A 16939-nucleotide genomic window follows, 5' to 3' on the forward strand; every position below is an offset into this window, starting at 1 on the left:
AGGTTGTATTTTGGATCACATCTAGAAAATATGAAAGTGATTGGCCATTGAGGTTCCACATTGCCTCCAACAAAGACCATGATTCTGTTCACCTGTGTGTAAGGCGATTCATTTGGGATTTGTAAAGAATCTTATTACATTTTCCCATCCAAATTCCCACCAAGATCTTGAATTTGTAGTATTTGCCTGTGTAACACAGATCTCTGCCCAGCCTTCCTGTGGTATTTAAGAGTCTGACTCTTTCTCCCATTTTTGTTTTATGAAGTTCTAAACGTAGGTTCGGGAGGAGCCTAAACATTCAGGCCTGTCAATCATCATCATCATGGGCGTATAAGAGGCAGCCTTAAGGCCTCCGCTTCCAGCTGCTTTCTTTTCTGGCATTTGGCCCCGCCCGTTCCTGAAACTTACCTCATTGTCAATGTAATCAAACTGCTCGTTTTCTCCGTATCAATTGTTTATTCACAGCTCCGCAGAAGTATGCGCTCTTGTGTGGTTCTTCTATTCAAGGTAACACCGCACTTCATTTGCCATACCCTGCATACTTGATAGGACGGTCTCCGCCGATGGGCGAGGATACTCACGCTTTGCTCCGCCGATCGTGAGCCTCCGCTGTCAACAAACGGAAGGCGTTCATAGTCGACGCGCTCGCTGTTGCACTATTCTTTGACCCGATAGGGGGCAACTCGAGCAATCCAGTGCAAAAAAACAACACAAAGTAAAGGATAGAAGTTGTCGTTTGGTTAGAACATGAACCCTGGTGCTTGTAACTTCAAAGCTTGATATATAAATATGAGAAATTCATAAAACCACAGTCACTAATGTCTTTATAAACATTATCATTTCATTTACATTCCAGAAATCTTAAGGTTTGTATCTTATTTCTCATCCAGTGGTACATTCTATACAAATATTAGACATTAAAGAATTTGTTTTAAAATGCTAATTTCCATAATTTAAGAACGTCAGATAAATAGTATGCATTGTTTTGCATGGTTTGATCAAAGAGATACTAATGTTACAGGCTTGCCTGCTCAGAATCGCCTTGAGTTCGGTTAAGTATTGTGTAAAACGCTGATCTTTTGGCCGCGTTGTCGTCATCTCTACTGCAGTAGGGATCTCAGCCTGTATTAATCCAATTATTAAAATCTTTTTTCTCTGTTACTTAAGCGATTTCATTGCCACTTGCACTATTGCAGTATGCCAACTTACTTTCATCAACAGGCCCGCCTAATAATTATACAATGTTTTATTCGTTAATGTATTGCCTCGACATTGCTTTCAATATAATTTCAAAGTTGATCATAACATCAAAAGAAACGTGGTTTGGTCGATGCTCAATGAATTTGACTGTCATCTATGCTTGGGCAATCGATCCATCGCCGCAAGCTTGATTGGCAGGCAACCTGAACAATTATAACATCGATCTTCAAGAGTGTCAATTAAACTCATTAGAGTGGGGTGATGCCTAATGGGGTTTAAAAAGGTTTTGACCAGCGAATATGGAATGTGTTTTGTCTAACATTGGAATGACTGCTTCTGAGTCAGTAGATGCATCAAAACAGCATGAGTAAAAACGCTTAAGGTGCCTTAAGTAATTTACATTAAGGTTGCCATGGACCAAATGTAATTTTTATAAAGCATATAGTAGAGCCCTATGCTGGCTAGCTGTTTTCCCAATCTTACCCACTCTCGGTGAACGTTGCAGCGCATCCGTTCCACTTCGCCTGCAGGCAAAAAAGCCACTGACGCAACCCCTGTGCGCTTTTGATCGACAGATAATCCGTGCGCTCTTTGTATGCTTTATCAGCAAATCTTGCTTGCAACTTACCCATTCATATGCACCTACTAGGTTTTGTGTCTATTTTTATAAACTATAAATCCACATTTTGAATGAGCGCAGCAGCAGCCATTAGCAACACATGCTGACATCGCAGCGTTAGCATGGCTCCGCTAGCGGCTCAGACTCAGGATCCTTCTCATTCTAATCGTTTCCTCCGTCCGTGGCCTAAATGAAAACTGTAGCGTGAGGATGCCTCCACTACTGGAACAAGCCTGGATGCCCTATTTTCTTCCTCATCTCCCTTCTTCCATTATTTGCCATTCCCAAGCGTGAGCATGCCTCCGCTAGTGGCACAGGCTTCTCCTAATCCTGTCCTCCGGCTGTGGCCTGACTGAAAACTGTAGCGCGTGGCTGCCTCCGCTACCGGCACAAGCTCGGATGCCCTATATTCTTCCTCAGCTCCCTTCTTCTATTCTCTTGCCCCTAAGCGAGAGCCTGCCTCTACTTGTTGCAGTTTGTATAAAGCATGTACTACATTTTCAACAGCAGGTGGTGCCACATCTAGGATTTTTTAGTGCTTCGAAACCATTGTTTCCAGTGAATCATTGTTGACGCAATTGGATTCAAAGCTTCGCTTTACCTTCAGTATTCATTGCCCAGCCTTGAGCATGGTTAAACCCGGCTATGTTGAAAGCCTCCCGTCCCAAAATACTATTTGTGATGACTAATGATGTCTGTTTAGTTTGTGAACGAATCATTCTCTCGAACTGGTTTTTTAAGGCAAACAAGTTAAAATCGTAACCAGGGCACAGTCAATCAATAATGGCTGATCTGCACCATTTGTGTACGTGTGTGCGTCTCTGCGTACCTGTCGATATGCAGTCGTCAAAACGTGATTTGCTTTTGCGATTGTAATAATCTTGATGCTTTGTTATATTGTTTATTCGCTTTTCCACAGAAAGTGTCAATTACACAATCATTTTATACACCGAATCAGCGGCCAGCAGCGCACTGCAAACAGCGTATGTGTGAAAGCACAACGGGTGCTTGACGGATCTGACCGCAAACGCACTGCATACGGTATATGTGTGAAACAAACGTTCAGCGTTTTTTTACATCAAAGGCCACAGGCTATGCCATTTGGGGAGCGGACGCTCATGGATTCCCATCTATATTTAAAAATTCTGGACATATTTGAACCTGCCAAACGGGTTGAGCATTTTCAAATACTGTATTGAGCAGAGAGGCTGCACAGTTTGACCGGCCCTCCGGCAAAGTCCCAACATTCCCGATTGCCACTCCGCTATGACTGATAGCTCACATACATTTCAGAGATGTCTATTTGATGTATTCTTTATCATCTGCAAGAGGTAATTTTTGATTATTTACACATCTGCAATACGTCTGCAAGATTTTAATTTAGAATTTATAAAAAGTGCTCTTTCTAAGACTTTTATTAGATGTTTTTACTCAACAGTTTTTTTCCAGAGCTCCAGATCCTTAGAATGCTTTTTTCAGTCGTACCCGTGCTGTTTAGGTGTCTAGAGGTGCTATTTCAAACGTTCCAAAAAACGTGTTCACGATTGTTTCCAATGTTCGTGTGTCTTTGCGCGGGTCATTTGTCAACAAAAAATCTAATGAACATGTTGGCTAATTATCGACCCCAATCAGCCTCTAACAACCTTTCGCTCATATGCATTGATTTCAGCAAAGATTTTGTCCCGCTCATACTACCACAGTATTGATCCCTGCCGATCGCTCTCTTATTTAACAGTTGCCGCAACCTTTTTTCTCACTGCCTAAGTAGTGATCTCATCCCGCTCGCTCCAGAGCCCCAGACAGCGCACTTCCTACTCCCGCAGGAGTCATTAGCACTACCCGCAGTAGTCATTTTGCCTCGCTCCCGCAGGACCCCAGGCCGCACGCTTCACATAAGCTGAAATTTTGCACAGCTTTTTCTGTACAATTCTTTCATTGCCGCAGCAGTGATTTCATCTTCGCTTTTACTACCGCAGTAGTAATTCAATAAGATGAAGAAGAAATGGTTTGATGATATTCTACCTATTTTGGAGGGAGAGAGAGAGGATATTAATCCTAAAATCTTACACAGCTTAATTACTCGCAGGATCCTGGTTAACTTGCTGTCCCTCAAACACTCTTTTGGTGGTTGAACTTATGGCTCAAGCCCCAGCCTCAGGTTCACTCTCTCTGAAGGTTCAGAGCTCAGGTACAGAGCTCCCTTCGAGGAAAGCAAGCCAAGTTCGTTTACCATTAATCATTAAGACCTGAATGCGCAGGCAAACTGGTGAAATTAAGTTCTAAAGGTAGGTTCGGGAGGAGCCTAAACATTCAGGCCTGTCAATCATCATCATCATCATGGGCGTATAAAAGGCTGCCTTCAGGCCTCCATGTCCAGCTGCTTTCTTTTCCGGCATCCCTCCTCCTCCCCATCTCCTCCTTCACTCTCTCTTTCTTCCTCTTTGCAGTTCCGTTGCAGGGGGTTGAACTTGTGGCTCGAGCCCCAGCCCCAGGGCTCTCCCTAAAGGTCCAGAGCGCAGGTACAGAGCTCCCCTCGAGGACAGCAAGCCAAGCTCGCCCACCATCAACCACCAAGACCTGAATGCGCAGGCGAACCAGTGAAACATGGTTTGATGTGTTATTTTTACCATTTTGTATATATATATATATATATATATATATATATATATATATATATATATATATATATATATATATCCATGTAATTTTGATTCCAACTTCTTATGATCTTTTTTTGACTATGCATTCATACATTACGTAATCAAATTATAATCCCTTCGTCTGTGCTCAAAACTTTGTTCTCCATCCATCGATATACTTAACCCTCTGGGGTCCGACCATTTTGGGACACTGTCAGAGGTTCTGACATGCTCTTACATTTGGTCTTTTTTCAGTTGCTTTAAAACATAATAATGGCAAGTGTCTCATACCACTGCTTTCAGCACAAACTGGGCTAAAATATTATATGAGCTACATGTATGTAAATGTTTGTATTTCTGAGAGAAAACGGTTTATGCATGGTTTTTAAAAAAGCAAAATTTTTAAGTCACTGATATAAGTCCACAAAACCCATACTAAACATGTTTTAAAAAGACTTACCTAAACAGAATCTAGTAGTCTAGAGTTTTTTCTTTAAAATGATGTGAAAATCACCCTGCCTACTTATTCACATAAAACAATGTATTGATTTAGAAATTGTAAGACACTTTTTGTTTAGAGGGGCTGTATGCGAGAAGGATTGATTGACAGCTAGCAAACAAAGGCTTGCATAATGAGCTGCATAATCAGCCTTTAGGCAGGAATCTGAGAGTGAACTACAGTAAAGAATGTTAGGACAAATGTATACATGTTTGTTTGAGGTTTATTAAGTTAACAATATAATCCAAATAGAAATGATGGTCAGTAGGACATTTTCAGTTTATTTGGAAACATACCCTATTCAAAAACTTTGTATAAACTAAGAAACTGATACACAACAGAGCTGTAAACTTCATGTGGCTCATGTTACCATATAACTTTATGTCCAAAAAGTGTTTTTCCACTTCATAGTTTTGTACTGATGAGAGAGATGCAGACCTCTAAGAGAGTTATAAACAGCTGTTAGCATAAGTTGTACAGAAATACCCTTACATATATAACTGATGGGTAAATGTCACTGATACTACATATAAACTATCTTGTACATAAACTAAATCTCAGATAAACATCTGCAGCGATTAGTTATATAAAAAGCTGTTTTCAGATGACTGTTTTCAGATGCCCATCCCCTTATCGTCTAGCTTCTGTTTTAAACGCGTTTCTGTAAGCGCGTATGAACTTTAAAAACACATTGCATATGGCGCGTCCATGTGCGCGAGCTCGCGTCTCCGTGTAACACGGCGCTCATAAAAACGGTGTCGCGTGTAAAGCGCAATGTATGGAATTGCCTTGCATGAAAACAATATGGAATCATTTTACAGCAAATCCCGCAGCAGCATTACTTAAAGGGGACATTCCATGAAAATCAGACTTTTTCCATGTTTAAGTGCTATAATCGGGTCCCCAGTGCTTCTACCAACCCAGAAAACATGAAAAATAGCAACCCTGTAACTTTGTTTTGGTAAGGCTCTCTCTGCAAGCATGTGAATAAATAGGTCATGCGGATTTCGCTCCCCGCATGACGTAGCTAAGGGATCTTATTATAATGATACCGCCCCTTCAACTGCGCTATCCAACCATGAACGGCCTCACGAGTGCGATAGACAGAGAGAGAAAGAATGACTGACAGCACGACGAGTTTGTATTCCATCAAACACAAACAGGAGCCTACAATCTTATAACTTGTAGTTTTAATAATCTTTCTAAAGATTGAATTAACGTTCTAAAGGATTAACGTTACCTTAGTGCAAGAGAGAGAGAGAGCGAGTGAGTGAACGGACGAGAGAGAGAGCAACGCGACGGTTCGCTTTCAAGTAAGTTATGTTGTTTAATATGTTTCTCTGAAGTTTATATAAATGAACACGAGGATTAATGCACTGCACGAGACAGATTGAGTGAACAACGCGTATTCACTATCATACACAATAAGTAAATATGTTGTTTAATGTTTCTCTGAAGTTTCAAATGTATGAGGAGTTACAAAATAGATGACAGACTGACAGAAACGCGAATGTGTTCAATATGTGTACACAATAAACTTAAACATGTCATTTGATCTGTTTCTCTAAAGTTTAAGCATTAAACGTGTTGTTTTATTACAGATCATTTAAATGTGCATGTGGTTTGGTCAAAAAGTAAACTTCTGAGTGTTTGTGGAAGTGTAATTTATTGTAACATGCTGAAAATCATTGTGCCTGTTTAAAAGCAGCATGAGAGCTTAGTGTCTTTATTTTTGTTCTACAATGTTTCCCATCTGCTGATAAACATGTATTTAGTATGCATAAAACAGATAATTGACTTTTTAAACATGTTCAAATATATAATGCTTAACATCGCTCACTAACTTCTTTCGTGAGAGAATCTCCCTCGATGCTCTGTCTTGAGACTCCGCCCACCTGAGCAGCTCGTTTGGATTTAAAGGGATACACACAAAAACGGTGCATTTTTGCTCAGCCCCATAAAGTGCCTATTTTAACATGCCACAATAAATTACCTATATGGTATTTTGAGCTAAAACTTCACATATGTACTCAAGGGACATCAAAGATTTATTTAATATCTTAAAAACGTCTTCTGGAATGTCCCCTTTAAAGTTGCCATGAAGGATACGAAAGTGAATAACTGTGTCTAACGCTGTAAAACATGTAAAAGATATCCGCCATTACGGGAGGTCACGCGGATTTGTTTGTAAATAAGCATGTAAACATGGAATCATATTACAGCACACACTTAAAAGATACAGCAGTTCAGGCTTACTGAAAGTTATAAGTGGATATATATAAGAAGGATATAAGTGAATAACTGTGTTTAACACTGTTACAGCATGCAACAGTGAAATCCGCCATTACATGAGATCGCGTCCGTTTGTAAACAATGCGAACGTTTTTCAATCCGAAGCGTGCAGTCTGATGAGGTTGCTTACTGTATGTAGGCTGAACTGCACAAGCCATGAGCATATTAAGTTACATGATAGCAAATATAAATGGTATAAATTAACTGTTAACGTTACTTACTTCTAATCCAGCTCCAGTGCGTCCTCCATTGTACTTCTAAGGTAACGTTAAAGATAAATGCTTCTCTTCCTCAATGTCCAGACATAAATGAAGATATTCCTCACGTGTGTGAATAAAGTTTATAATCCAAACATGCGGTAAAAAGTCTTTAAATCTGATAAACTTTACGCTTTGCTTATGGTTTGAAAAGCTCGTGTCTTCATTACCATGTCAACAGCTGTGGGCGTGACCAAATTAAAGATAATGAAGTCAGCCAGGAAAAACGGTACTCTCTTTACTTCAATGCAGATTACATAAACAGGCATTATTTGTTTTCTATTGTTTGATTATATTTAACTTGTTTAAAAGTAGACATTTCAGGCTTTCTTTGGATATGTGTATCATGCCTGTGTGACGAGTATTCGCGGAGTTTCAATTGATTTTTGTAACGTGTTTTGAGAGACAGCTGGCAGAGACAGAAATGTCTGGATGCACACCCTGTTTATTTTCTTTATTTGACAAAAACACAAAGATCTGTTGTTATTGTGAATGAACACATATTAAAGAAGATCCTTTACTGTTTCAAATGATGTCAAACACGTAAGTGTATGATTATTAATGATGGAGTATTTTAAGTTGGTTCTGCCATGATAAGGAAAAAACACGTCAATACGCGGCGCCGCGTTTTTGGACCCCAGGGGGTTAAATTGCTTTTGATTTTGTTTGGTTTCGATGTTTCTTCTTTCATATAATGTAGTCATTCTCTTTCTCTCCAACTTCCATCCTACGAGCTCTGATGCATTGGTTGCTCCTCCCACTTGACATTCTGGGGCTGCTCTCATCCTTCTGTCTCCCCCCGTTAGGCCCCCTGTGGCCGTGTTTAGGCTCCTCCGACCTATCAACCCTCAGATAAGCTAGATCATCTCGCACAATGAGGCATGTTGTCTCATCTCCTCCTCCTCCGCTCCTTTTATTTTCTGTACACAAATAGCTCAATAGATAGACAATTAGTTTCTTCATATAACACTTAATTCCAGATGTTTTTACAATACGCATAGGTTGTTTGGCGAACATTTCATGCAGTGTTCAAGGTGTACTTTTGTTCGTTTACATTAGGGATGTCCCGATCCGATCACGTGGTTTCAGACTCGATCGGAATCGGACGTTACCTCCCGATCAGGACTCGGATACATATGCAGGGTTTAAAATCCATTAAGGTCTCGTTCTGCTCCGCGCCAGTGTACGCACTGCGCTGGTGCGTGTGAACTGATGAGAAGAGAATAGGCTTGTTCGGCTTCATGCAGCGCCGCAACAACCGGCAGCCGGATGATGTTTAAGTTCCGCGAGAGCGATTTAAAAAGCAAACTCCTCCGTATGATTTCACGGATCACTCTCGCGGTAGTTTGACGTCACCCAGATGTCGATTGTTGCGACGCCGCATGAAGTCGAACAAGCCTATTGATGTGCTTTCAAATTCATCCATAGGCTTCACACTCGTGCGTGCAAGGAACCCACGACAAAACCGGGTTTTTACCGCTCATTTAAACGACGCGTTGATCGTTTTTGTTTCCATGTGCTCAGACGCAGCTCCGCCTCTCACTCAGAACCTCAAGAACGCGCATTCGCGCAGGATACTGTAGAGATGAGAGATAGAGAGAGAGATGTAAGAATGGTGCCCACGTCGAGAAAACTTAATAGAAGTCTAGAAACAAAGTATGTCTAGCCATGTCACTCATCTCATTACAATATGTTAACTAGATACCTGGATACAACTGATTGTATAGTTTAATAAAATAATGTATTTTGATTATACAGATTAATTACGACCTAACTATAGGTATTTTACAACTATCTGCTGACCAGCTTAGGGAATCTCTATGGCTAATTTATAAGATATATTGCTGAATCAGTATGTTGTTTTTCTTGTTAATTGAGTCTGGGTAGCCTATCTTATGCCTAGAATTAGTCAAGGAGGTTGATTCTTATAACTTCCTTCAAAGTTTGATCAATTGTGCATAATGACATGTGCAACAAATGCATATAGGGTGTCAGACTCATAGATTTGCATAATCTAAAGTTCAGGTTTTAAAGTTTGGGTCAACATGTGGCACAGCTTTAAAACTGAAACTTATAAAATCGTATCAGAGGTACAAAATGTCATTGAAACACACCAGTGGCTTTGCTGTTATCAGGATTAAACATTTTATCCCTCTGACCCACCCTCCCACTATAGCATCCCCCCAAAACAAATCCCAATTTAACCCCAGTACATATACTATATATATTCTCATTATTTTTTAACACATCTGTAGTTATGTGCTGGCACAGAGTTAGACTCTTTTGACTCCACACAGAAACAGCAATGCGTGCGGCATGACATAAGGAACATCCTGGTTCTGTTTTTTCGCTCTTATTATTTTTTTATGTATTATAGAAGTATCGGATTGGGACTCGGTATCGGCAGATACTCAAAATCAAATGACTCGGACTCGAGGGCAAAAAAACCTGATCGGGACATCCCTAGTTTACATGCTCATTAATACAAGAGGTAAATCATCAATTCTGTTAAGATTAGTATTTTCACACATTTTGTTAAGTATGGCTTTGAGGATAATTTATTTTATATACCTTTTTATCTACCATCCCTTGTGATTATAGATGATAGTCAAATTTTCATCCCACTTATTTGCCCCATGTATATCTATGATAATAATATTTATGACTGAGATTTTTCACTTCTACACAATCTAAAAAGATCTCTTGACACTTTTTAGCTTCCACATCTGTTTGCCCATGCTGGCAAAATCAACTGTTCTCCTGTAAGCCTATATTTCAATGACAACCAACTATCAACTATATCAATTATCAATTATATAACTTTTAGCATTAATCAACCAGACTAACCTTTCAGCATGTTGGAATGATGTTTTATCCATTCTAAACCTGTATAATGTTTTCCCTCAAAAGTAAATACGTAAATGCAAGTATCTACTTCTTATGCAAATCATAATTCACAGTAAAAATGTTTATCAAATGGAGAAACACTTGTCAGCAAAGTATGTGGTTTTTGGAATCTGCTCTTGTCATTGATTGCTCTTAAATTGTAGACTAGATACAATTTAGATTTATTTGCTTGAATTATGTAAATGCTAAGTATGTTACAATAATTGGTTATTTCTTTCCTCTATTCTCTAGGGGTGGCACGGTTCATGAAAAAAATCCGAACCGTTCGATTCGCTTGTCTCGGTTCGGAGCGCGTGTGTGTCGTACGGTTCAACGGTTCATGGCATGCGCAATGTAGCCTCATGCCCTGTATGTGACCTCAGATAGTGTGTTTCCCTTTCGCGAATAGCGCGAAAGAAGAGGTGACTGCTGTGGAGAGTGAGTGCTGCCGGTCATGTTACGTGTAGAAATGGCAAGAGGGAGAGAAAAGGAAGTCTGCCCAGAGTTGGAGGATGCACCAGCGTCGTATAAGTTTGGTGTGTGGAAACATTTTATATTTCATGTTACCTATGATGACAGCGGAAATAAAACAATAAATAGAACTGCAGTCTATGGGTTGAATGTGTTCGAACAGCCACAGGAGACAGCCTTCTCCGACCATTTAATCTGAGGTACTGAACACAATGTTTTACGTCTTTTCGTATTCAGCGCTATTTTTAGCCTTTCATTGATAAAACGAAAGCGGCTGATTTCCGAGTAGTTTCATTTTGCTACCGTGTGAAAGTTGTGCGATCTTATTTCATAAACCCCTTAAAGTAATCAGGACAGAAGTAGTCAAAAGTGGACAAAAGAGACGGATTTAAATATAACAGGTGTAAACGTTGTTATGTTATGTTTCTCTCTCGTCCACATATACTCTCTGCAGTATTTAAGCAGCCTCTCAGTGATAAATCTAAGAGCTACACTGAATTTGGCATTTTGATAAATGCAAGTTATCTTTGTGTGCTAAAAATGCACATAAAGTTCATGTAAATGGCAATAAACATTCTCTTTTTTGCCAAATAAATGAAAAGCATGTTGAAATCATCAATGTCTTCCCTCTTGCTGTGTCAAAATCTCATCTGGCTTTCCTCAGAGATGGTCCCAATAATGTGCTTAAAGTAAAATTCAGTTTGTGCATGATTACATAATAAAACTTTTTTAATACTGTATCTTAAATTATGGATAATTAATACATTAATAAGATTCTGGAGTGTTAAAAATTTAAAGAAAAAATAACAACAAGAACCGCACTGAACCGAGAACCGTGACCATAGAACCGTGATATGAACCGAACCGAGGGTTTTGTGAACCGTGCCACCCCTACTATTCTCACATGTCTTGTTTACCTATTATACTATATTTTAGTGTTATTTTAATTTATTTCTTTTATCCATTTTATTTTCCTTTTTGCCATAGCTGTTCTATGCCATTTATATTTGCTTTTTAGCTTAGTACCGTCATTGGAGTTCTTATTTCCTCTGTAGAATCCCAAATTTAAAAACCACAATTTTCATTAAGCATTTCTTCCTATCAGATTAATAGGAGTCTGATTTGATTTCAGAACAGGTAGTCACACCTAACAACATAAGTTCTTGATCAGCCTTTAAATTTGTCTAGCTGATTTTCTCTTAAAGATTGTCTGTGTCCCTATAGTTACAAGGTCCTAACTAAACATTAAACGGCTGTTTCACTTTTCTCCTCTTTCACTCAAAGGCTTATATGAAAGGTGAAAAAGTGTTGTCCAGTCTTTCTCTTGTCTCCAAGAATGTTATTGTCTTTGTGGATGTCCTTCTGGATTCCACTCAGTCTTTTGTCTCTCCGTTATTTACACAGCGTGCCTGCAGTGGCCCCCATTCACTGCTTACGATCAATCATAGTCCCATTCATATAGGATGTGTTCTCAGTCCAGCTTATAAATTGTTCCCTCCTCTTTGCTCCTCCAACACTTTGGTGTCACACAGTTTTTTTTGCCATTGTCTGTTTCTTGCCAGCTTTTTATTCACTTTCTTGAATGTCAAAGGATGTGAGTGTTCAGCCCAACAAGGTTCAGTTTGACCCATGCAAAATATTGCTTTTTGATCTAAAATAAAATTTATTTTGTATCCACCTTCCATCATCAGATGAAGACTCCTCTTCATTTTGTAATAGTCTTTTTTATTGTTATATAATTTATCTGTGTCATTCACCTTTTAATAATTTTTCTGTCCTTTTTAATTTTTCTCTTTATTTCCGCCTTTAATAACTTGGCCTCTACTCTTTTCCTTCTAACTTGTTTCTCTTTTATAGCTTCTTCTCTGTCTTTCTGCTAGGTTTTGCCTTAAAACTACAATTCCCTCAAGCAATGAGAATTGACCTTTACAGGTCAAATCTGGTGACCGTTTGGTTCCCCCTCCCTTTTTCTCCTCTCTCTCTCTCTCTCTCTCTCTAAGCATTTCTTTGTCTGTTAATTATCTCTCCTCTTTTTCTTTCTTTTAGTTTATATTTTTATTTAATTATATTTCTTCTCACACAATGCCACATCAAATGTTTCATTTGAAATCCAATTTGTCATGATTTCGGTTTCCCTGTGTTTGTGTTGACAGCTTCACACGTGCGCATCTCTCACATGGGTGTCATCAGTGTGATTTCCTTCACGTGCGTCACTTCACAGCTGTTTCTCATTTTGATGGCCAATCGGTTTGGTATTTAATCCCTGCGTGTTTTGTGTCTCGTTGCAAGTTCGTTTTTGTATGTGCTTGCCCGTTTCTAGCTCCGTCTAGATTCTTGTCTTGTTGTGTGATTTAATCTAGTCTGTTTATAGTATTTTCCCTGTTTATCTGTGCCCTCTGCTACCCGGAAGATTAGGATTACCGCCTCCTATATCATCTGCTGTCCTCTGCTCTATTTCAATGCATTGCAGACTGCTATCTCTCCATCTACGTGCAGTGGATTCATGCTGCGGCTTTGCTGCTGTCCAGCAGGGCGGTCCTTCGCTTTGGGAGCTGTCCAGCTTCTCCTCGTCAGCACTCAGCACCACTAAAGCTCTTTCTCTCTCTGCCCGCCACAGGATCACTCCTCTCGCCTGCCGAGTGTGGCGTTGTGCCCAGGCGAGTTGTGGATTTCACTCGCTCTGCAGTGTGTGTTCTTCCTCTCTCCCACCGTCCGTTTAAGTGTGGCTGGAGCCCGGACGTGTGTGGTTCTTTCTGACCCAGTGTGTGTGTGCGTGCTCATCGCCTTTTTGCCGTCTGCCTCGGTGTGGCCTTTGAGCCCAGACGTGCTACTGACTCTATTTATTTAATTTTCAATACATATTTCTGTTCATCTGAACTGGGATCTCTCTGTGTTTTCTCTGCCTAACACAATTACTCTATTTTCTAATTCTCCACACAATAGTTCAATCCTTATTTTTCCATTAATGTGACTGCCACAATCTTTTCTTGCAATATAACACACTTTATATTTTATAATTATTTCTAATTTTAACCACTTCACAAACTTATTGCTTTTATTGGTCCAATTTATATACTATCCCCATAGTTACTCAGATTCCCAATGTGTCTTTAACTCTTTCGCCGCCATTGACGAGATATCTCATCAATTGAAAGAAAACGCTTCCCCGCCAATGACGAGATTTTCTGTCTTTCCGCAATACCGCTATTATCCACCAGGTGGACTTCCGCAACTTATACAACCCGGAAGTAGCACCTCACGTGAAAGATAAAGAACTCTGTGTATGTTTTAAAGATCGCTCTGCATCTGATCTCTATCAAAAGTCCTTCGCAAAAATGGAATTATCTCAGCTTTTTGCTCAAAATTGGGTGTTTTTGAAGAAACCTACCCATGTTTGAGAAGTGATTACAAGAGAACTAATGAAGGTAGGATGAAACGTTTTTTTTTTTTGAAAGCAGAGGGTCTGTTCTTTCATCTGATGTATTGTTTGTTTATATATTTAAAGAAGAACATTTTCTGGAAGGCATTAAACTTTTGTGAAAAGCATGAAAAATGCTGGCGCTGGCTGGCAACTTTTTTTAAAAACGCTGGCGGGGAAAGAGTTAAAATAAGATTTCCTTTAGAATATTTTGTAATGCTTTGTCAAATAATGTCAAATACCATCACCAACTTTTGTCCTTTTTTGGACATGAAAACTTTTCCTATTAAGCACAATTTTTTATTTTAATCAATCATTTAAATGAATTATTCAATTTCTAGAAGCAGCTGTGTAGTTCACTATAATAATTAATATTTTTGGCTACAATACCTCATAACCACAATATCTTAAAATCTCATCTTTAATACCCAGCCTTTATAACTGTATCTTATTTCTGTATCATATTCTTACTCATATTCACATACTTTCAAACTTTATCCCCTTTTCCATAGTTTTAAACAATCATTCACTGCTCTAGTGTAACACAACACCTCTCTGTCCAGTGCCACAGAAGGGAACACACCCACTACTCACTCAGCCACACTCTTTCCATCTCAGACATGTTCACACAGACTCATGCTATCACAGACACATTACTCTCACACAAATCAAATAAAACAACTATCTGGAATACCTGGCCAAGTCCGTCTTTCCACCATCAACATGGAAAAGACTCACTTACACAATTTACCAATCTGACATGACAAATAAAACAAAAACAATATCCCTCATCAGCCCGGACCTTTTAAAACAACAAGACAAATAACACATAGACCGTACCTACAGCCACCTGACCTACAGCATTTGAGTACTCTTCTCTCGGAACCCCAACGTGTCTGCCTAGACACAGTAACTCTCAGGTTCCTTACGCCTCTTGCGTGAAACTTACGCGTTTTCTCAACTTAACATTAAATCTTCATCCAAGCCAAAAATAAAAACTCATTCTCACAATAAACCATCATCTGTCCTAGCACACATTCTTTTTTGAAAATGAAACCCTTCATTCTTATCATTCTTATCATTTAATCTAGTAATCTTTAATTTGCCCTTTTTATTCTTAAATTTGGAAGAGCATTTGTGATTTGACCACCACAAGCCATCTCAGGTGAACAATACAATCTTTAAACAAGCAAAACAGCTTATCTCTATTAGGTGGCCACCTGATTGCATTGCCCATCGAGAAAGCCGGCTGTGGTCTCAGATTCTGTGCTCTTTTTGATGTCCCATCTGGTGTCAATTGTTTTGACCAAACCTTAAATTTCAAATGTATGCTTGATAACCTGTAAACCAAATTGTTAACCAAACAATTTTTCAGTAATAACCCAGCATTTATGTAAAACCCTTTATTTATTTGGGCTCTCTTTATTTTTAGGGCTCATTCTTCCACACTCTAACCCAGTAGTCATTCACCCTACACTCACAGGACAGCAATTACACCCCTCTTTGCAGCCTGCAGAGACTGCCCAAGGGAAACTCTCTCCCTGCTTACCAGGTGCAAGTTCATATTTCTCTCACTCACTCACACACTGCAGCTGCATACATACACACTAAAACACAAATCATTAAACAATTAAACCTCTATGTCATTCGCTTCCCCGACAGACATAGCATATGCAACCCTGCATACAAACTCTTACGCGTTCTCTTTCACTTAAAATCTGTTTCAATTCACTGTGGTCTCATCAAAGCCAACTCATCAGTAAGTTAATACAGATTCATGCATGCATGCCTTAGTTAGATTGTACCCTTGAAATCAAAACCCAGTTTCACATATATGGTTCTTAAAGGGGACATTCCAGACTTTTTCTATGTTTAAATACTATAATCGGGTCCCCAGTGCTTCTACCAACCCAGAAAACATGAAAAATAGCAACCCTGTATTTTTGTTTTGGTAAGGTTCTCTCTGCAAGCATGTGAATAAATAGGTAATTCGAATTTTGCTCCCCCCATGACGTATTAAGGGACTCTTATTATAATGATACTGCCCCTTAAACTGCGCTATCAATCATGAACGGCCTCACGAGTGCGATAGACAGAGAAAAAAAATGACTGACAGCACGACGCGTTTGTATTCCCTAAAACACAAACAGGAGCCTACAATCTTATAACTTGTAGTTTTAATAATCTTTCTAAAGATTGAATTAACAAGGATTAACCTTACCTTAGTGCAAGAGAGAGAGCGAGTGAGCGAACGAACGAAAGAGAGAGAGAGCAACGCGACAACTCGCTTTCAAGTAAGTTATGTTGTTTAATATGTTTCTCTGAAGTTTATGAATGAACACGAGGATTACAACACTGCACGAGACAGAGTGAGAAAACAACGCGTATTCACTATCATACACAATAAGCATACGTTGTTTAATGTTTCTCTGAAGTTTCAAATGAATACGAGGAGTTATAAGAGAGTGAGAGACTGACAGAAACGCGAATGTGTTCAATATGTGTTGAAATTTCAGCATTCAATAAACTTAAACATGTAATTTGATCTGTTTCTCTAAAGTTTAAGCATTAAACGTGTTGTTTTATTACAGATCATTTAAATGTGCTTGTGTGGTTTGGTCAAAAAGTAAACTTCTGAGTGTTTGTGGACGTGTATTT

This window comes from Misgurnus anguillicaudatus, chromosome 16 (assembly GCF_027580225.2).
Source record: "Misgurnus anguillicaudatus chromosome 16, ASM2758022v2, whole genome shotgun sequence".
Lineage (NCBI taxonomy): Eukaryota > Metazoa > Chordata > Actinopteri > Cypriniformes > Cobitidae > Misgurnus > Misgurnus anguillicaudatus.